Source organism: Hyperolius riggenbachi, chromosome 1, assembly GCF_040937935.1.
Source record: "Hyperolius riggenbachi isolate aHypRig1 chromosome 1, aHypRig1.pri, whole genome shotgun sequence".
Taxonomy (NCBI): Eukaryota; Metazoa; Chordata; class Amphibia; order Anura; family Hyperoliidae; genus Hyperolius; species Hyperolius riggenbachi.
In genome coordinates this window covers 372564074-372587897 of record NC_090646.1, presented here as the reverse complement: position 1 = coordinate 372587897, position 23824 = coordinate 372564074, and the positions used below count along the sequence as shown (strand labels likewise).

The following is a 23824-nucleotide window of genomic DNA, read 5'->3' as shown; positions in this document are numbered from 1 at the left end:
TGTATGCTCAGTGTGTATTATATCCCACAAGTGGAGCTTGCACTCTTTTGCAGGTAGGCACTTGCCTGTTTTTAAGTAGCGCTGTTCATTTCCTTGCTATGTACTAATTTAATTAGTTTTTGGTCAGCTGCTCCCACTTAACAGCCATGCTTTTGGTGTATATGCAGAGCTTCTGTTTGGGTTCAAGGTGCGTTTGTAGTTTCTGAGGGGGCTCAGCGCATCTCTGATTGGAGGCCATTCGGAGGCGGCCTGGTGTTGCGCTGATCCACCTTTTGCGCGATACCAATATACAGTAAGAGCTACTGCTGCAATAAAAGGTGTCCCGGAACGCATAGCTGACGTACCTTATCTCTCTTTTTTTCAAGTTCTGATATTTCTTTGCCCAGTTCTTTCACCCTCCTTTCATTCTCTGCCATAGTCTCCTGCAGCTTGAGTATAGCTCCTTGCATCTCTTTTAGCTCCTCATCACAGCGCACTCTGGTCTCTTCGGCACAAAGAAACTGATAGGCCACATATAGACGGCTCAAGTGTTCAATTTCTCTTGTTAACTTCTGGTATTCCAAATAGGATGATCTTTCCTATCAATGACATATGGAAATGACAGTCAATAGATCTGAAACAAAGTAGACATTGCATTTAGGGCCATTTTCCACTAGCAATCGCAATCACAAGACAAAATCGCCAGTGAATGGGGTTTTTCATTAAATTTTGTTATGCGATTGCGATTTTTCATTTGCATTCCATTATCTCTCTTAAAATTGCTCAAGAAAGCGATTACAATTTGCAATTTACAAATCGAATCACTATAGTGGAAAATACTTCTCATGATTTCTATGATAAAGTAGCAACCCTAGCGCTTTAAAAATCACTAGCAATTTGCGATTTTGCAATTAAGCTGTGCAGTGGAAAAAAGGCCCTAAAACTGGTCCTTTAACCACTTAAGCTCTCAGTCGTTTTCACTTTATGCATCCGAGTAATGTTCACCTCCCATTCATTCGCCTATAACTTTATCACTACTTATCACAATGAACTGATCTATATCTTGTTTTTTCCGCCACCAATTAGGCTTTCTTTGGGGGGTACATTTTGCTAAGAGCTACCTTACTGTAAATGCAATTTGACAGTAAGAATAAGAAAAAAACGGAAACAATTCATTATTTCTCAGTTTTCGGCCATTATAGTTTTAAAATAATACATGCCTCCATAATTAAAACCCACGTATTGTAAGTGGCCATTTGTCATGGTTATTTTACCGTTTAAATGATGTCCCTATTATGTATGGCGACAATATTTTATTTGGAAAATTTTTCCCGTTTTGCATCCATCACTATTTACAAGCTTATAAAAAAATATATATATAGAAATATTTCATCTTTACATAGATATTTAAATAGTTTAAACCCTTAGGTAAATATTTATGTGTTTTTTTTTTTAAATTGTAATGTTTTTGGTTTTTTTTATTAAACATTTTATGTGGGTATTTTTTTTTGGGGGGGGGGGGGGGGGAGTAAATACCGTGTTTCCCCTAAAGTAAGACATCCCCTGAGAATAAAACCTAGCAGGAATTTCCAGAATGCTTGAAATGTAAGACATTCTCCGAATTTAAACCCTAGCAGCATCCCACACGACACCAGCAAGTCACGCTCAATACAAAGCCTGGATACAGGAGAGCAGCAGTATAATGTGAGTTCTACACAGTCCTATACATGTGTCAGTCAATTTGTGTTTTTGTTTGGAGCCAGCCCTCCTGATCTGTTGTGATGATAAGCATCACCAGCACTTCACCTCTTCACCTCTTCCCAGGACACACACACAGTCACACAGCTTATCCTATCATAGCTCTGGAGAGACTGACATTTCTCTGCATGCAAGAAATAAACTCTTACCCACATGATCAGCAGAATCAATTTCTTGTAATTGAGAGCCAATATCTGCAAACCACAAGCTCTGTGTATGTTGCACATGGCATACAGTATGTACATTTTGTATAGGAAAAATACCAGTGTGTTTGCCCCAAAATAAGACATTCTCTGAAAATAAGCCCTAGCACATCTTTTAGAGCAAAAATTAATATAAGACAGTGTCTTATTTTCGGGAAAACACGGTAGGGTTTTATTTAGGGAAAAGTGTGTGTAATGTAATTTTTTTTCTACTTTTAGATGTAGTTTTACTCTTGGGCCACAAGATGGCAACCTCGAGTTTGTTTACATGACGTCACTCTAAGTGTACAATGTACGTTTAGAGGGACATAGTCTCAGAAAAGGCGTAGCTTCCAAGAGAAGCTGTCGCTTTTTCAGCGGGGGAGAGGAATCAGTGATCGGGCACCATAGCCCGATACATTGATTCCTGGGCTACCGAAAGCGTCATTTACCACTGGGTAAATTGCTGCAAATGTGAATGTCACTAATAGTGCATACAGTACTCCGTGTGCTCAGTGTTGCTCGAGACTCCTGTATAAGTCGACCCCTATACTTTTACTTAAAGGGAACCTAAACTGAGACGGCTATGGATTTTTCCTTTTAAACCAATACCAGTTGCCTGGCAGTCCTGCTAATCTCTAAGGCTGTAGTAGTGGCCAAATCTTACACCTGAAACAAGCATGCAGCTAATCCAGTCTGACTTCAGTCAGAGCACCTGATCTGCATGCTTGTTGAGGGGCTGTAGCTAAAAGTATTAAAGACACAGGATCAGCAGGAGAGTCAGGTAACTGGTATTACTTTAAAAGGAAAAATCCATATCCTTCTCAGTTTAGGTTCCCTTTAAAGAGACACTGAAGCGAAAAAAAAATAGATGATATAATGAATTGGTTGTGTACTATGAATAATTACTAGAAGATTAGCAGCAAAGAAAATATTCTCATATTTTTATTTTCAGGTATATAGTGTTTTTTCTAACATTGCATTATTCTCTAATATGTGCAGATTACACAACACTCAGCATTCAAAATGATTCTTTCAGAGCAGTCTGTGAACTAATGACCTCTCCTCTGGCAGAGAAAAAGACATTTGTTTACTTACAGTTGAGATAATAAAAGTCATTAGACAGCCCTCTCCACGACTTTGAAAGTCGTAGAGCTTAATGGCTTTTTTGCATAGAGATAACAACTGGAGTTTAACTCTTTCTGTACTGGAAACAATTAGACTGATGTATCTGATCTTAATGTTTTATTTCTTAGCTGTACTACACATACAAATCATAATATCATAATTTTTTTTTCGCTTCAGTGTCTCAAACGAGTCAAACCTAAATTTCTAGACTTATACTCGAGTATATACAGTATGTTAAAACCATAGGTTGTCTATACAGCTTTGATTCGATATCGTACCCCCGAAGGGTCACCCTTTGTTGATATTCTATAACAGTTGTGCTTTTCCTTCTAGAGATAAAGATCCTGCTTCACAGGAAGCAGGACCTCATAAGCACCTGTTGAATTTATGGGTCAATAGCTCTGCCCAGCCATACTGGGTTCAGTGAATGGGCAGCGGCTACCGCCCCTAGCGGTGTCAACAGGCTGCTGAGCTCTCTGGTTCTTCAACATTGAGTTATTTTACTCCGGGGGCGCCGCTAAAATATATGATTACTACTCGTTATGCCTATGATAATATATAATGTATTTTTACCTGTACTACTTTCTGTTTGGCATATAGCAATGTATGACATGATACGGTAACTTTACTGTTGCTATTGTTTTTATATATGTTAAAACTAATAAAAACTATTGAAAACATAAAAAAAACCATAGGTTGTGATAATGACATAGCAGTAGATTGAGGTAATAGTAGCAATAGACCCTTCTGTTAATGTCACTGGGGTTTAACCTCACTTCACACTGCAAGACAGATATAGTAACACTACCCAAATGAAAAACCCTACATTTTTCATGCCCCTAAAATTGGGTGGTTCCTCGGGGGTACATTAAGTGCTCCTGCAAAAGTCTATCTATGCATAAAACATTACATCATATCACACAACAAAATGGCAGCCTTTCGGCTCTTATAGCAACCAATAAAGGTTGTAAATAGAACAGTTAAATATTCTTGAGGTCAAAACTTACCTCTTTAAGCTTATGTATAGTTGGTGTGATCTCTTCATCCAGAACCTAGAGAAGCAATAGATAGTGAACACTTATGCTTGTTAATTAAAAAGAGCAATACTTAATGTGGCATTTTTTTAATCCACTGAAGAAAAATAAATAGAAGAACTTCACTACTCAAAACAGCATGTCTCATGCAAATTTATTTTGTGAAGACCTGTATGCACATATCACCAGCAAAACAATTGTAATGTTAGGTAAACTAGTACTAATCCTAAACTGATTGAAAGTTTGTACAGCGTGCTTGATTGATTTTATGCACTTGATTGAAAGTCTGATCGAGAATGGTGGAAAGTCTCAATGTGAGATATAAATCAATTGAATTTGCCATATAATGTAGGAATCAAATTCATATGGGAAATCAACCAACTTGGCATATCGGGTCATAATTGAACAGTGTATAATTAGGTTATGTGTGCAGGTTTGATGTAATTCCTTCACCAGCAAAATATTCTGAGTCAGAATTTTACACTTATATGAAGGAGCTCATGCTTTCTGTTTCATAGTTACAGAATACACTGTAAAATAAATTACCAGCATGCAGTACCCTATATACTACACCAGGTAATCAACAATAACAGTTTTCGTTGTTTTTAAAGGATATGCTAGCTACCCTTAAAGGGATACTGTAGGGGGGGGGGGGGGCGGGGGAAAATGAGTTGAACTTACCCGGGGCTTCTAATGGTCCCCCGCAGACAACCTGCGCCCGCGCAGCCGCTCACTGATGCTCCGGCCCCGCCTCCGGTTCACTTCTGGAATTTCAGACTTTAAAGTCTGAAAACCACTGTGCCTGCGCAGCTGCGTCCTCGCTCCCACTGATGTCACCAGGAGTGTATAGCACAAGCCCAGTATGGTCTTGTGCCTGCGCTGTACGCTCCTGGTGACATCAGGGGAAGCGAGGACACGGCAACGCAGGCACTGTGGTTTTCAGACTTTAAAGTCTGAAATTCCAGAAGTGAGCTGGAAGCAGGGCCGGAGCATCGGTGTGCGGCTGCGTGGGCGCAGGATGTCTGTGGGGGACCATTAGAAGCCCCGGGTAAGTTCAACTCATTTTCCCCTGACCCCCCTACAGTATCCCTTTAAAGGAATTGTCAGGAAAAAAAAAATTTAGTTTCACTTACCTGGGGCTTCTACTAGCCCCATGCAGCCATCCTGTGCCCTCATAGTCACTCACTGCTGCTCCAGTCCCCCGCCGCCAGCTAGTTTAGTTTTTGCCGATCTCTGGGTCGGTGGGCCGCATTGCGTCCATTTTTACGCAGTCCTGCTGGTGCAGGAACATTAACACATACGTTTTTATGCATTACAGGTTCAACACGTAAAAAATTACGCGTTGAACCAGTAACATGTAAAAACGTATGTGTTAATGTTCCTGCACCAGCGGGAATGCGTAAAAATAGGCGCAATGTTGCCCGCCGACACAGAGGTCGGCAAAAACTAAACTAGCTGGCGGACTGGGACCGGAGCAGCAGAGACTACGAAGGCACAGGATGGCTGCAAGGGGCTGGTAGAAGCCCCAGGTAAGTGAAACTTATTTTGCCTGACAATTCCTTTAAGCTACAATTTAACTTAGAAATCTGTCAAACACATAAAAATAAAATGCTTACTGTATGTATTTCTTTGAGCTTTGCCTCTTTCTTCTCAATGGTTTTTTGAGCAGAGATTTTCTTGCATTCATACATCCTGGTTCCAGCTGCTTCTTCTATCATCGCAAGAATCTGTTCAAAATGAAAAGGCTGTTATGTTTCCTAACAACTTAATTACTAAGCACTGCTACTGCAACAGTTGTATTCTACTGGAATTAATGCTTTTGTTACACAGCCTGTGTTTACATCTATGACAAATAAAATCTATATTATATAGGGGCTCATTTAAGTGAATATAGAGAAGGTCTCTGTGCACTTTTGAGCACAACACAGTACCCTATTGTAGGAATAATAATAAAAGATAGACACAAATGTATTTTTCAGGACATATCAGGAAAGGTGAACAGTTTTGTCTCTGTGCAAGGGACCATAAAGTAAGCCTAAGAACTAGATTTAAAAAAAAAAATGTATATTGCAAATAAAAGCTACTTTTATGTTCCACTCTTGTTCAAGATTATACCCATCTTTGATCTGACTCTTATGTCTCATTCTTGAGATATCCTCTACTGTGGATTGGGCTAGCAGTTGACAATAATAACTGGTTTCCTGAAATGCGTACATGAAAGAGAGGCACCAGGAAATGTGGGCACCCAATTTAGGCAAGTACAATGTCGGTATATTTACTGATATTCTACATTTTTAAATTGGGAATTAAAATCGTAAAATATCTGTAAATTAAACCAATATTTTACTGCAACTTAAAAAAACCTGTATTGAAAAAAGTTCCCCTGGGGGGTACTCACCTTAGTAGGGGAAGGCTCCGGACCCTATCGAGGCTTCCCCCGTCCTCCTGTGTCCCACGGCGGTCTCGCTGCAGCCTCCGGAACGCACAGGCGACAATTTGTCGTGCTGTGCAATATTTACCTTTTCTGGCTCCAGCGGGGGCACTGTTGCGGCCCTTCCTACGGAGATAGGCGAAAATAGCCGATCTCTGTCGGGTCCGCTTAACTGCGCAGGCGACTTGCGCCTGCGCAGTAGAGCGGCCGATGGAGATCGGCTATTTTCACCCATCTCAGTGCAGAGAGCGGATACTGCGCCTGCGCTGGAGTCAAGGAAGTAAAATGTGTACATCGCTGCTGCTCCAGGAAGATTTTCCCTGCCGACGTGGGACCGAGGAGGACGGGGGAAGCCTCAAAAGGATCCGAAGGCTTCACCCACCCGAGATAAGTACCCCCCCCCAGGGGAGGTTTTTTCGTTACAGATTTTCTTTAACCTAACCCTATTCTCAAACAGAACCCTCCCCTCTATTCTTGAAGGAACACTATCAATGCCCAAGTGTTCTAAAATGACAATACAAAAATAATGTCCAAGTAGCTGTGTAAACCTTTTCCTACTTTTCATGTTTAATAGAGGCAAAAGCTTTAATTCATTGTGTGTAGGTTTTAGCTACGTTTAGAATGTCTCATTTTCATACATGAATCTCTGCAGTCTGACATGCTAAGAACAGTGTAATATTGAAGCAGAGTTACATTAAAACAAAAGCCTATCAGGTTTCACACACACAACGACAAATGTTTATGTTGCACATAAGATACATTTCCTCTGCTCTTTGTGAGAGAAAGCTCTGCCCGTCTCTGACTGAGCGCGCACACACACACACACTGTGAGGGAATTCCCCCCTTCCCTCATGGCTCCCTATAAATTACAGCAGACATTCAGAAAAATGAGAGTGGAATTAGATAACAGTAAACTAAGAGATGATTCAAATGTATACACTAGTACTTAGCAGCACTTCCCAACCATTTCTTATCTCAACTGAAAAAAACATTTTAAAATAGAGCTGTCAGCCACACTATGCCTGGATAAACAAAAAAAACCACACACACACACACACACACACACACACACACACACACACACACACACACACACACACACACACACACACACACACACACACACACACACACACACACACACACACACACACACACACACACACACACACACACACACACACACACACACACACACACAGTCCCTCCAGAGAAGCCAATGGTGAGGTAATTTCCTCCCTTACCACCCACAGCAATAGCCAGCACTACATCAGTGGCACCCCTCGCATCCATGAGAACCCCGCAGCCCTGCTACCATATTAATAGCGATTCCCCCTGCATTTACTCTCAACCCTGCAGCATCCATCTCGTCTCGCAGCATAACAGCGCTTAGCAGGGAAGAATAAATGCAGCTCCATCGCCTGGAACCTTGTTGAGGCGAATTTGCGTGCGCTGCATACTGTATATTTTTCCCTGCTAAGCTCTATAATACTGCGGGCCGAGCGCCAATGCTACAGAGTTGAGAGTAAATGCAGGGGGAATCCCTTTGGAAATGGTAGCAGGGCCAGGGGTCCCCATGAAGGCAAAGGTGCCCACTGCCCTCCGAATAAAGCGGCGAAGGTGCCTGTCAGGCTGGAGTGCGGAAAGGGGGCGGACAGTGGTAGACGTAAGGCGGCTAATGAGAGAGGAATAGGCGTGAGTGACACAGGCTGCAGCCAAACAGGCTGAACTAGCCTGCACTGCAACTTCTCTTTTGCGGCTAATTGCTGCGTACCTTAGAGCAGGGGACATGAGGATTCACCAGTAATAGTAAAAAAAAAAAAAAAGGAAGATTAGTTTTAGTTAGGCATTGCCTTTTTAGAATCCTTTCTATCAGTATTGCAGATAAAAATAGAGAATCGATTTTGTTTTTTATGCGTAACAGTTACTCTTTAATCGATCGTGTTCCTTTAACAACCTCCCATCTGATGCCTAAAGGTCCGTACACACGCCGGACGGCTGGCAACGACGGGTCCGTCGTCACCTCCCGCTAGGTGGGCGTTCAAGCGACACTCCGGCGTGTGTACAGTCTGTCGGCAGACTGATACGGCTGTTTCTGGGGCGGATCGCTCAGAAACAGCCGTATCAGTCCGCCGACAGACTGTACACACGCCGGACTGTCGCTGGAACGCCCACCCAGCGGGAGGTGACGACGAACCCGTCGTTGCCTGCAGTCCGGCGTGTGTAGACCTTGAATCTAAATCACTAACCCCCCCCCCCCCACATCGAACCTTAAATTACTTCCCCCTCCACACCTAGCCTTAAAGGAATCATCAGGCAAAATATACAAAATGAGATTTACTTACCCGGGGCTTCCTCCAGCCCCTGGCAGCAGATATGTCCCTCACAGCAGCTCCAGTGGCTCCCGGTCCCCTCTGTTGAGGATGCCGACCTCACCAGGTCAGCATCTACTGCGCCTGCGCGAGAGGCTCCCCTGGTCGTACTGATGTGGTTCGGGGTGTACTGCACAGGCGCAGTAGTTGTGGCTCCTGCGCAGTAGATGCTGACCTGTCCAGGACATATTGGCTGCCAGGAGCTGGAGGAAGCCCCAGGTAAGTAGATCTCATTTTGTCTGATGATTACTTTAAAGACTACCCCCCCCACCAAATCAAGCCTAACCTTAAAGCCTCTTTTACACTATACGCTGAAAAATTGATGCATTTTAACTATAGCAGTGTTTTGTGAGAAAAAAATAAAATAAAAAAATAAAAATAAAATGCATATAAAGTAGTGTGAACTGAGCCATAGGAAAACATGCGCATTGCTTTGAAAATCAGCCGTCCTTTCAGTTATACCTGAGGGCAAATTATATAGTGTAAAAGGACCATAAGACTAAAGTTCCATGACTAACCTTAAAACCCTCTCCACGGACACCTTACTTTAACTGCCACCTGGGTGCCCATAGAAAATATATTGGTAAAAGTAACCTGTGAAGTCAAAATTTCACACTTTTACCGATATTTTCTATAAGAGACAAATCAGTGCGCAATCTTCTGCCTCTAATAGCCACCCCCTCCCTCTTGTATTAATAGATTTACCTCGGAGAGGCAGAAATTAATTACTGGTTGAACTCAACAAAGGTTTGTCTTTTTTCAACACATCTAACTATGTATGTAACTGTTCAGAGTAAAAAGTGAGAGACGCAGGTAATATATTTAGAATTTGCAGAACAAGGTGGCAGCTCCTGTGACATGCAGACAGTAAATTCTACAGCTCTCACCAGTGAAGTAAAAGGACAATGTACGGTACATTAGTGAAACAATGTAATTTACGTATGCAAAACATGGCCTAAATGAGATCAAGTGAACAAAGCTTTAGTTCAGGTGTACATTAAAAAAAAACACCTCAAAGTAGTAAGGAGAAATTGAAGGGGAAGGGGGAGAAAGAAACACTACTTACCGCTTCATACTAAGTTTAATCTATCATGAAGCTAGATTGTTCCTCTATTTCACCTGCATTTCTAGGTAGTGTACTTCTAGCAAGCAAGCACACACAGTTAAAGTGAACCCGAGGTGTGAGTAGTATGGAGGCTGCCATATTTCTTTCCCTTTAAGCAATATCAGTTGCCTGGCAGCCTTGCTGATCTATTAGGCTGCAGTAGTGTCTGACACCAGGAACAAGCACACAGCTAATCTAGTCAGATCTGACAGTAATGTTAGAAACATCTGATCTGCAAGGCTTGTTCAGGGTCTATGGCTGAAAGTATTAGAGGCCGAGGATCAGCAGGATAGCCAGGCAACTGGTGTTGCATAAAAAATAAATTTGTCAGCCTCCATATAAGTCTCACCTCAGGTTCACTTTAAACTCCTGCTATTGCAGCCTGTCTAAAAGTTTCGTTTGTGTCTGTTGGAAATAGATTCGACCCAACTGATGGGAAATTGCATGGTATGTAGCATGCATTAGAGGCCTCTGTATGTAGTAGCATCTAATAATCTCAAGTTGTGAAAATTGAATTGCCGCTTGGCCTCAATTCACCAATCCATAATAATGTTTCTGAGCTGTTTCTACTGTTATCACCATGGTGATGAGGCATGTAGTATTTACTAAACAATTTACCTCAGGTAAACCTAAACCTAACTGTCTAAGTTAAGGAGCGCTCTGTAAAGTTAACGTTTCAATCCTTAAATTAACTACAGAATTCTAACCTTTAAGTACCCCTGAACCATGTGCTGTGTTTTAATAACAGTGGTTATAACAGTGTTTTTTATGCTGCAGTTGCTGTGACTAAGCCACAGCAAAAACCTCAGCATAATTTGCCCCCTGGTGCCCCCACTCTGCCGTTCTGTGATCTTTGACTTCTGACAGAACGTCGATGCAGTGGAGAGGAACAGGCAGTTTATCTCCTTCACCGTCTCTATGATCTCCTCTTTGCCTGCTCTTTCGTCCTTGCTAGTGGGTGGCATAGTTACTGCCTGTCTTGCAGCTCTCACTATGCAGCAGGAGAGCTGTGAAGCGTGACCTCAGGCAGAGCTGTGTATTTAGATACATTTTGAATCTAGTGTACAGAGCGGTACAAATATTGCTTGTGTGCGCCCTTTTGTGGCAATCAGGAACATTACAGCCTGTCCACTGCTCTACAGAGACAATGTATTACAGAAGTTGGCGCTGACCCGGAAGTAATTAGAGGGTCAGTGCCTTTACTGTGCGCATGCAGAAATCGAGATATGTAATTACAGAAGAATGGGGGAGCTGGAGTGCCCGATATGACAGCGAGGGAAATCCTAATAAGGTAAGTAATTGTGTCATGTTTTTTTACCTGACAGGTTATTTTTACGGATTCAGGTGTACTTTAAAGACAGGCTGTTAATTAACTGCATGTGAAAATAACTACAGGTAGTCCTCTGTTAACGAACGAGATAGGGACTGTAGGTTCGTTCTTAACCTGAATCTGTTCTTAAGTCAGAACATTGTGCCATCTCTGTCCCTATTACCTCCTCTGTGCTCCCCTATGTGTCACCTCTGCCCTTTGTACCTGTTTATACAAGTTTAAAAGCCATTTTTTCTTTGATTTTTTTTTTAAATCGATTTTCTCAAAAAATACAAGTCCAATTTGAAAAAAACATTTTGGGCTCGTTCCCATGGAAACAGAGAATACATGCCGTTCATATCGGCGGGTTGTTCATAAGTCGGGGACTACCTGTACAGAGGATGTAACTTAAAAGGAACACTTTCGATCTACATCTTTTTTTCAATTGAGATAGGAATTGTTTGGGAAGTGCTGCTAAGTACTGGTATATACATTTCACTGGCAACCTCTTTGTTTACTGTTATCAAAATACTTTCAAACTTTACTGACACCAAAACTGAAGGCAGAATGAGCCATGAGGAGAGGGAAAATTCCCCTCACACTTGATCAGTTAACCCTATGTGTAACTCTGTGTGAGAGAGAGAAAGCTCACAGCTTTTCATACTGTTTTTGCTTTCTGAGAAAAATACTGTGTAGTCTGATTAGCAACACTGGCTGTGCATTGAAGCAGACACCCCTTCTGCAATTGATTTGTCCCAATATAGCTAAATCCTACTCAATAAATTAAAGCTTTTGCCTCTGATATTTAACATGAAAAAGTAGGAAAATGCTTACACAGCTACTTAGACATTATTTGTACATTGTCATTTTAGAACACTTGGGCATTGATAGTATTCCTTTAAATTGTAGTAGAGCTGAAACAAAAAGTTTTATACATACCTGGGGTTTCCTCCAGCCCCAATCGTTCGGATCGCTTCCACGTTGCCGTCCTCCGCTGTCTGCAGCTTCGAAAACCGGGTTCCGTCACTTGGACAAGTCTATGACAGAGAAGTGCGCCCTCTACCTATCGCTCCAGCGGCTGCTGGAGAGACATGCAAGCAGCACACTTCTCTTACGTCAGACTGGCTCCGACTGATGGAACCCAGTTCCCGAAGCTGCGGGCATCGGAGGAGGGCGGCATGGGAGCGATCCGAGCGGATGGGGCTGGAGGAAACCCGAGGTATATATAAAACTTTATTTGTTTCAGCTATGAGTCCCTTTAAGGACTGAAGTGATAAGATAACCCTCTCATTGTAAAAACGGATCTCTACTCCTTAATAAGGCAAGCTTCTTTAGTGAATTAACACTGAAAATACCGATGTGTGGTGGTAAGTTTTCTCTTGCCTTATCACCAGCATGATCTTCGTGAATTGAGGCCAATGACAAATTCATTGAAGCACAATTGGAGCCAGCACTGGCATAAAGGTTTGAAAAAGGAAATATAAAGAAAACATTTTATACCTCAGGAGGCTTCATGTTCAAAACTTTGGTAATCCTTCCCTGTAACAGGAAACAAAAACATGAAGATATTACTGAAAAGTAAAATAAAAAAAAAAAGTGTGATTAAAATTTTTCCCAACTGGTGAAGTGTAAATTCACTTTTTAGCCAAATCAGACTTGGCTTTTGAAGACACAAACCATAACCTAAATTCTTAGAATTGGCAAATATAGGTGAAGATGAACAGGACCATCTAACATACTACAAGCAACAGTCATCAGTGACAGAATTCATACCTGCATGATGAGAAAGTGGGGATTGTTGACATTGAGACCCACTGACCCAAAGAGATCTTGTACACGAGTGTTGTTGGCGTTTACTCCATTGATTAGATATTTATTCCTGCCGCCTAGCACAACCTTTACAGAAGAAAAATGAAGTAATAAGCACAAGATCACAAAGGCTCATTCTGCAAAAATTTAATGTTACAAATAATTACCTGTCACAGTAATTTCATTGTGTGCCTCAAATCCAAGAGGGTTCTGCTGTTTATCATGATTATCAAAGGTGATCGAAACTGTGGCTTTAGTTATCCCAGCTTGACCATTTTTGTAAACTAGATCCTGTAAATTAGATGCTCTCACCTGTTGTGGAAACAAATTACACATGTTGAGCATTTTCTTGTTTTTTTTTTTCATATACTTATCACTCTGCAGGTACATTATAATCCTATTTTATAATAAACTCGGGTATAGCAAACTACCTCTCTAGGTCCTGGCCAATCTCCACTAGAAGTCTAGAGGAGCAACACCTGTTATAGTAAACTTTTTTTTTTTGGCTCCTACGTGATTCTGACTGGATATAGTAAAAAGTGGGTGGTGCATGTGTCTTATGTCAGTGTGAAACCCATGATCTGCTGCTCTCTTCAGGCTGGTGCTTCAAGTCCCGTGCATGAAGGTATTGGAACCACTCACAGGAAGCGAGTGGCTGTCTATTTGGTGACAGCTGCAATTTTTATTTATTTTTTTTACAGCTGCAATTTTTAAAGTGTACCAGAGCTCATTTAAATAAAAAGGATTTATGGGGCTTCCTCCAGCCCCATAGGCTCTGATCGCTCCCATGCTGCAGTCCTCAGTCTTCTGCAGTGCCGGTACCGGGTCCCCGCACTTCCGTCAGTCAAAGCCAGTCTGATGTAAGAAGTGCGCCCTCTACGTATCTCTCCAGCAGCTGCTGAAGAGATACGCAAAGAGCACACTTCTGCATAGAATGGAGCCGACTGACGGAAGTGCGGGTACCTGGTACCGGTGCTGCAGAAGACTGAGGATGGCAGCGTGGGAGCGATCAGAGCGTATGGGGCTGGAGGAAACCCCAGGTATGTATAAATCTTTTATTTAAACAAGCTCTGAGTCCCTTTAAAGAGACTCTGAAGTCTCCCAAAAATTAGGTTTTTACTTTAAAAACCTCATTAACATTATTGCCCCTCTTAAAACACCACAGAACCGCGGCTGAAAACACCCTCAATCACCCCTAACTCACCCATTACTCGGCCAGCAAAATCCATGACTTTCTTGGTCGTGGATTTTGCTGCCGCCTCTATGCGCGTCAATCAGCGTGCATCTCCGCCTCTCCCCGCCCCTCAGTGAAGGAAGGCAGAGGGGCAGGAGAGAGGCGGCGATCCGCGCTGATTGACGCACATAGAGGCAGAGCTGCTCTGCCTCTATGCGGAAGGAGCCCGTGACGTACCCCCGAAAGTTTGGGGTGATTGAGAGTTCTGCGGCGTTTTAAGTGGGGCAATAATGTTAGAGGTTTTTAAAGTAAAACTTCATTTTTGGGAGACTTTAGAGTCTCTTTAAGGATCCCCTATGCAGCCCTAATGTATACTTAGCCTTGTAGTCCCCCAAATGTGCAAGTGATTGTACTATACCTCCAATGGGAGGACAGAGATGCTCATTTGCAGCAGAGAATGTACTAGGGCATGCTGGGCCATTTCTAGGACAATTTCTGACATAGTAAACCACTTTTCCTGGTCCCTTGGAGTTTTCTGTAACAAGATTATAGTGGGTAGCACAGTAGCTTAGTGGTTAGCACTGTTGCCTTGCAGCGCTGGGTCCCCGGTTCGAATTCCAGCCAAGTCAACAAGGAGTTTGCATGTTCTCCCAGTGTCTGTGTAGGTTTCCTCCGGGCACTCAGGTTTCTCCCCACATTCCAAAAACATATAGATAAGTTCATTGGCTTCACCCTAAAAATTGGGCCTAGACTACAATAAATACACTACACAATACATAAATAGACATATGAGGGATTCGATTGTGAGCGCCTCTGATGGACAGTTAGTGACAAGACTATACAGTATATCCTCTGTACAGCATTGCGGAAGATGTCGGCACTATATAAATACAATGTTCTCACCAAGGCTAATTAGGTGGGCGGGCCGCCCGGGTGTTTTGAAATCCTGCCCGACTGCCAAAAGTCAGTGCTGAGGGTTGCGATTGGCTGGGGCGGAATGATCAAGGCGCGCCATCTGTGATTCGGCGGAGGGCAGGGTGTCTCAGCCAGGAGCAGTGCTGAGCAGTGTGGGGTAGAGGGAATGCCCGTGAGTGCAGAAGCTGGGTGCCCGACCTCTATCTCCCCCCCCCCCCCCACTCAACCAGCTCCTCAGGCAGTGGATACAGCTTTACTGGTTCCGGGCTCTCTCAGACGCTAGAGCACCAGCTTGATCCACGCTGTCTCCTCTCTCTGCGATGCCGCACACACTACTTCCTGTTTTTGTGTGCGCAACATTGCAGAGAGAGGACACAGCACGAACCAGGCATCTGGCTGGTGCTCTAGCATCTGAGACAGCCCCAGAGCCAGTGAAGTTGTATATACCGCGCGGGTGGGCCCGAGGTGAGCTGCAATCCCTCCCCACTAGCCCACCAGCAGCTAAACTCAAGTCTGAGCCACCCTCCCACCTCCTCACCCACCCCACTAGCCACCAGCCTGACCACCTACTCACCCACCCACCCCACTAGCCACCAGCCTCACCACCTACTCACCCACCCCACTAGCCACCAGCCATACCACCTACTCACCCACCCACCCCACTAGCCACCAGCCAGACTACCTACTCACCCACCCACCCCACTAGCCACCAGCCTGACCACCTACTCACCCACCCACCCCACAAGCCACCAGTCTGACCACCTACTCACCCACCCACCCCACTAGCCACCAGCCTGACCACCTATTCACCCACCCCACTAGCCACCAGCCTGACCTACCTACCCACCCGCCACCCACCCCACCAGCCTGACCACTCTACCCCACTAGTGACCAGCTTGACCTACCTACCCACCCCACTAGCCACCAGCCTGACCTACCCACCCACCCCATTAGCCACCAACCTGACCTACCCACCCACCCCACTAGCCACCAACCTGACCTACCTACGGAACTACCCCACTAGCCACCAGCCTGACCTACCTACAGACCCACCCCACTAGCCACAAGCCTGACCTACCCACCCCACCAGCCTGACCAACCTACCCACCCCACTAGCCACCAACCTGACCTACCTACAGACCTACCCCACAAGCCACCAGCCTGACCTACCTACAGACCCACCCCACTAGCCACAAGCCTGACTTACCCACCCCACCAGCCACCAACCTGACCTACCCCACAAGCCACCAGCCTGACCTATTTACCCACCCCCACTTCGGTGTAACCCTCCCTTTCCACCCAGCATGACCTTAGGGCCCTTTTTCACTAGCTGCAATACACTTCAGAAAGTAGATCTCAGAAGTTTTGCTGATCACAATGAGCACCGCGATAACATGTAAATCTCGGTGCTCATTTCCCACTAGCATGCGTAATTTTTTTCCGAATTGTGGGGCGATTGTGCTCTGTTCCCGACAGCTATATATGGTGCAATCAAAGGTAGTGGAAATTGTAGGTTGCATGATCGCACTTCCTAGTGGAAAAGGGCCCTTACTTCCCCACCCGGCTACTTTTTCATGCCACCCGGCTGTAAATACTAAAAAATAATAATCTGTAGTTACTAGGCACATTCTTCAGACTAGTGCTAATTTCAGGCAGTTTTTCGCCGTGTCTGCTGTGGTAAGGGTGCTTTTAGCCTCACACTTAACATTTCCCCAACATGGCAATAGATCCCCATATAGCAGCAAGGATCTGGATGCAAGTTAAATTTATTGTAACTGTATTTTCCAGACTACAAAGCTTTCTGGTTAAACTGGATATTACAGTATTATACAAGATGTATGCTGCCACACAACTGTAATCGGGAAGGAAGAGATACACAGTGGATGATGTGATCTGGGCGCCAGAATCAGCAGACGTCTAGTAGACAGCATTGCTATGTAAAGTAATCGGCCGCAAAGTGAGTTGGGTGCCCAATGCGGTACGACTAGCTTTTCGGCTACTGGGAAGGGATCAATTACAGGAGCTAAAACTTTGTAGCCGATAGCGATAAATAATCATTTGGACACCAGGGAATAGATGTACAGTAGCTATTAGAAGGGAAAGGTTGGCAATAGGCGGAAGGGGGGGTTTACTGTTTGGAAATAGGAGGGAAAGGATAGTGTGAGGATGGATGCCAAGTAATTGTGTAGTTTAATATCAGTAATGTAAGTTACAATATTCATACTAGCGGCACCATCCAGCTAATTTCGGTAGTGCCCGGCTGTCATTAGCTCACTTCTATGGTAAATTTTCCAATGTTCCTCCTCTTTCATTACAGTTGGTAGTGGCTGTGCTATTGCAGCCGGCCCAGGGACGCCATCTCTGCCCTCCTTCCCAGCTCCTGTCAGTAGTGTGGAGGGGCGGGGAAAGCTCGGGTGACGTTACAGCCAACACAGTTAAGTCAAATCGCAGGAGGAAATAGCTGAACAACGGAAAGGATGCTCTGCTCTGTTCTTTCAGGCATGTCTGCCCAGACACTCTCCTCCCCTTCCCACGGTCATCAAGTATGTGTAAGAATAATAATTACTCACCCTGCTGCCAGCCGCTTTGGGTCTGCATCTGTTGAACTCATGTCCCTCTAGATCGAACACTGCAAATGCAGAGCAGGAGACTTGGGTGCAGCCAGCGCCACCATAGACCGTAATAGGAATTACGGCTATAGCAATGTACAGTCAGTAACTTCAGCGACGTCAGAAGACGGAGCTGAAGTTGCCTTGAAAACACTAATTCGGCCTCCAGCAATAGCTGGAAGCCAAATTACATCATTCCCCACTATCCACGTGGGCCTAGAGGGAGAATAGTATTTAACGCAGCCAGGAACTTGTGCAGCAGCAGGATAAGCCATATACCGGCTGTATCCTGCGCCCAAGTCTCCAGGCGGCGAATTCTCTCAGACGCTTCTACATGGGTGGGGGTGTTAGCCTGGGCTGCTGAATTAAGAATAGATGCCAAGTCAGGTAAGAGGCTCCACAAGCGTACAAATTAGCAGAAATTATCTGAGGATCAACCCGCATTCAACAAGCTATATGGGAAAGAGGGTTCCCACTGGCTGTTGCTGATGGAGTAGGGTGAGTCTTCCTGGGTGGGTGGAAGAGGTCGCTCATAGATGCAATGCTGTTGGAGAGTGACATTCTCTGAGTGCTGCTGGTGGATAAGGGTCAGAGAGGTCTTCCCATCCACCAGCAGCACCCTGGCTGAGAATGCCCCTCCGCAACAGCATCACTCCGTGTGAAACCCCCCGCCCCCCCCCCCCCTTCCTCTATTATCAGCAGCCAGTGTTAACCCATTTCCTCACGCCCAGTAGCACCTCCGCTTCCTAAACCAGAAGCACCCAGACCTCCTTCTCCCCCCAGCAGCACCCAGTGTGACTCTCCCCACCGAATATCCCCGAGCCCCACAGTGTGATCCTTTCACCGCCCAGTAGCACCCAGCTACTAGTTGACCTTCTTCACCATCCGACTACTTTTTTATGCCACCCGGCTGGAAAACCTTTCTGGGGAGAACACTGATAACGTTTTGATAGTGCAGTAGGATGGACACCAAAGTCACCAGACCCTTCTAAACAAAACTCTGTATTCAGTCTCATCAACTGCAGTTAGTACTCAAAGCACTATATCCACTGTACTTGTAGGTAACTGAGAAGTTTAAAAACAAAGTGAAAATTCTATCAACCCTTTCAACAACTTTTCATGATAAAACCCCAGAACAGAGGAATATGGAGGCAGACAAATTGTATTTCCTTTTAAATCCATGTATATTGCCTGGCTGTCCTGTTGAGCCTCTGGGCTATATGCAATTTACTTTTTCTCCCAAGAGACAATTTTTATATTCTCTTTAAAGGAGTTATCAGGGAAAAAAATAATAAAACAAGCTTTACTTACCCGGGGCTTCCTCCAACCCCAAGCTCCCAGCATGTCCCTCGCCGCAGCTCTGCCTACAACCGTTCACCGCAGCTCCGTCTCGGGCCCCGGCGATGACGTCAGGCCGACCTCCAGGTCAGCTTGTACTGGTCCTGCACGAGTGGCGCTGTCAATCGCCGCCACGTGGACCAGAGCAGACTGCGCAGGCGCGAAACCTTAGAGTGCGGGAAATAGTGAGTGGGAAACTTAAAGGGAACCTGGGGTGAGACACATATAGAGGCTGACATTTATTTCCTTTTAACCTTCAGGGGACCGGTTGCCTAACCCCCCTTAAAGGACCAGTTACCTGTGTAAGATTGGAGATGCCAAGAAGAAAACAAATGGAATCGAGAATATTGGATTTTCCACTTCCATTTAGTCCAGTAATGGCATTGAAGAGAGGGTCAAACAAATTTATTTCAGTTCTTTGAGCATAAGACTTGAAGCCTTCTATAATAATGGATTTTATGTGCATTTTCCCGTTTGCTGTACGGTACCTAGAAGAAAAGAGAATAATTATTTAGACTGTGGATGAACAGCATAGTCATAACATCCTTAAAGAAACAACCAGTGCGACCACTTCAAAGACTGTTTATAACAATCCGCATTATCAAAATCAATAATCACTGCACCGATTTATAAGCAACTTGGGCAATAACTTTAGACGACTAAGCAATTTTTCTTTTTTTTTTTAAATAAAAAAAAAACAAAGTAGTGAATATATCACTTCGGAACCCCAGTGAAGTAGAGCTTTGAGTACAGGTAGATGACCTTTGCTCTGAGACCTGAGCGATTCTGCAGCACTTGCTGATCTATTTTCTAATCAGGATACCACCTTTAGGATCCTTTTCCACTTGCTGCAATCTGCTCCAAAAAGCAGATCGCAGCCCTTACTCAGATTTACATGTAAATCGCGGTGCTGATTTTCTATTAGCACAATTACATTTTTTTCCCATTCGCTGGCCTACACGATTTGTGGTGCAATTGCACTCCAATCGCAACGGTTCACAGTGAGTGAAAATTAAAGGTTGCAGGATCGCATCTCAGAGTGATTTTGCATACAATTGCACATCCCTGTGGAAAAAGGACCCTTATACTGGGAATACACAGGTCGATTATGGTGCTCAATTCTGCACCCGATCGTTTTGCTCACTTGATGCACTTATCTTCCGCTCATTTTTCAATTCACTTCAATGACAATCTAACCATCTTATCAGCTCAGTATCGACCCGTGTATTCCCAGCATTACAGGTGAATTAGTGGTATATCAAGATAGCACATTCTTATGCATATATACTTCACTTTGTTTCTTTTGCACAACCACTATATGAATTTTGTATGACAAATAAACCCCAGCAAGGTACAGAAGAGACAGGAAGGAGCAGTAGAGTGTAGTGTTAGGCACTGGAGAAAAAGCAAGGAGTTTTGAATCAGGATGATACCTTTTATTGGCTAACTAATGCTCCATGTACATGGAGCGATCCGGCGGCTCGATTAGCCGCTGGATCGACTCCTCCGCATCCCCCACGCGTCCGTCAGATTCGATACCCGCTCGTCCCCCCTGGCACCGCTTATGTTGCGCTCGATTCCCTGCTCGTGGGGAACGAGCGGGGAATCTGCCGCAGCGAAATCGGACCTGTTGGATCTTATCAATCGAGCCGCATCAGCGGCTCGATTGATAAGATACATCGGCACGTGTAGACCCAGCTTTAGAGATGAATAAACAGTGAGCTTTCAGCTTGTAATAAGCCTTTGTCAGACTTGGTTCCTGACAATACATGAAAAACACAGCTTGTATATACACTGACATACAGAGGAGAAACATTCTTTAGTAAACATAAATAAATGTAATTAGATGCCTTAAAGAGGAACTGTAACGACAAAACGGCCCCTGGGGGGTACTCACCTCGGGTGGGGGAAGCCTCAGGATCCTAATGAGGCTTCCCACGCCGTCCTGCGTCCCTCGGGGGTCTCGCTGTAGCCCTCCGTGCAGCGGTGACGCAATATTTACCTTCCTGGCTCCTGCGCAGGCGCTCTGATGCCTCTCGGCGCCGAAGTAGGCGGAAATACCCGATCGCCGTCGGGTCTGCTCTACTGCGCAGGCGCAAGTTTCCGGCGCCTGCGCAGTAGAGCGGACCCGACGGAGATCGGGTATTTCCGTCTATTTCCGTGCCGAAAGTCGCCACAGCGCCCCCGCTGGAGCCAGCAAAGGTAAATATTGAACTGACAGTCGGCACAGTCGCCGGCTGTTCGGAGGGCTACGGCGAGACCCCCGTGGGACAGAGGACGGCGTGGGAAGCCTCATTAGGATCCGGAGGCTTCCCCCACCCGAGGTGAGTACCCCCAGGGGAGGTTTTTGTTGTTACAGAGTCTCTTTAAGAGTAACTCCAGTGAAAATAATGTAATAAAAAAAGTGCTTCATTTTTACAATAATTATTTATAAATGATTTAGTCAGTGTTTGCCCATTGTAAAATATTTTAAATCCCTGATTTATATTCTGACATTTATTAGGCCCGGTTCACATTAGCGTTCCAGGTCCGGCTTCCCCGGAACGCTCCGTACACAGCGGATGGTGAATGGATACATTGTTAACCACCCTGGCGTTCTGATTAAATCGCCAGGGTGGCTGCGGGAGGGTTTTTTTTAAATAAAAAAAAAACTATTTCATGCAGCCAACTGAAAGTTGGCTGCATGAAAGCCCACTAGAGGGCGCTCCGGAGGCGATCTTCCGATCGCCTCCGGCGCCCAGAATAAACAAGGAAGGCCGCAATGAGCGGCCTTCCTTGTTTTGCTTATATCGTCGCCATAGCGACGAGCGGAGTGACGTCATCGATGTCAGCCGACGTCCTGACGTCAGCCGCCTCCGATCCAGCCCTTAGCGCTGGCCGGAACTTTTTGTTCCGGCTACGCTGGGCTCAGGCGGCTGGGGGGACCCTCTTTCGCCGCTGCTCGCGGCAAATCGCCGCAGAGCGGCGGCGATCAGGCAGCACACGCGGCTGGCAAAGTGCCGGCTGCGTGTGCTGCTTTTTATTTCATTAAAATCGGCCCAGCAGGGCCTGAGCGGCAGCCGCTGGCGGTGTTGGACGAGCTGAGCTCGTCCAAACCGCTCAGCTGGTTAATCAATGTATCCATTCACACTCGTGCGACCGTCCAGATCCAATCCGGGAACGCAGCCCGGGGACGATCCGGCTTTTTTCCAACTTGCTGCATTTTTGCCGTACGTCCCCGTGTGGCTGCGGACCCGGGACGGATCCTGACCCGAACATGCGGCCATGCTGTGTAATGAGAAACCGATGTTTCTCATCACACTAGCAATAGGACCGGATGCTTCCAGCACCGGTCCTATGCCACTTGGGGGGCCCGGACTACACGCCGGTATCCCCCATGCTTGCAGTGCCTTTCCGGCACTGCAATGTATCTAGTTCCGGCTACTTTATTGTAGCCGGAACTGATACATGCATCCGGCGCAACTTGTGGCCACCGCAGAGACCCGTACGGTCTCTTTGCGGCCCCCGGACCCTTGCGGACTCGAAACGCAAGTGTGAACGGGGCCTAACATGGTGACATTTTTACTGCTGGCAAGTGATGTAGCTGCTGCTTGCTGTTTTGGCAGTTGAAAACAGCTGTAAACAGCTATTTCGAGTACATTTAAAATCGGCGCCGGTAGACTTGGGCGCAGGATACAGCTGTTCTATGGCTGATCCTGCTTCTGCACAAGTCCAGGCCGTTTTAATTACTATTCCCCCTCCAGGCCGCCATGGATATTGGGGGAATGAAATAATTCGGCTTCCAGCGATTGCTGGAGGCCGAATTATTGTGTTTTTTAAGCAACCTCGGCTCCGTCCTCTGACGGCGCCGACGTTACTCACTGAGAGCCGCTATAGACTGATTCCCATTATAGTCTATGGCGGCGCTGGCTGCGCCCAAATCTAGCAGCGCTACAAAAAGCACTGCTCCGGCTATTTCCCACAATTTAACAGGGTTCACAGACAGGAAACTGCCAGAAGTACCTCGGTACTCAGAGCTTCACCACAATATCAGTCATACAGCGCCCCCTGATGGTCTGTTTGTGAAAAGGAATAGATTTCTCATGTAAAAGGGGATATCAGCTACTGATTGGGATAAAGTTCAATTCGTGGTCAGAGTTTCTCTTTAACTGTTACATCAGGAGGCTTTCCTAGGCATCCTGGCTAAATTGATATGTTGAGGAAACTGTTGATCTTACGTAGGGGGTAATGGAAAAGGGACACTAAGCAGAGGGGTTGGAAGACAGAGAATGCAAATTGAAATAAAGTCACAATTGTTGTAACCATGCAAGGAGTTTAGCAGCATTCTACTTACTTCCAGACTTACTACTGCCTTCACATATGCTAGCACAGAGGTCAAAATGCTTTTTATTGACTACATTAAAACAACTGTCAATAGTGAAGAAGAGATCAACAAAAATTATCCTATGAAAAAGAAGCGTGCACGGAACTGTCATCACGTATCAAAAAAAGAGTGGAATTCAATAGCATGAATGAAGTATATTCCCAGCACCATAACTAGAGCGACAGCATCAGACCCGCGTACAGATCACGATATATAAACATACACAACTCGTACAACAAAACTTACGGGAAGCGCCTACACATCCACTTTCAAACTGTACAGTGCTTTGGCGCCCGGTACTCGGACACCAGACCTTGT

General features: G+C 45.1%; 1 pseudogene; it reads right to left on the bottom strand.

The window, feature by feature from the left end:
* The window catches only part of LOC137515959 (structural maintenance of chromosomes protein 2-like), a 77052-nt pseudogene extending 57443 nt beyond the window's left edge, over positions 1 to 19609 (bottom strand).
* Between the last annotated feature and the right edge of the window lie 4215 nt (positions 19610 to 23824).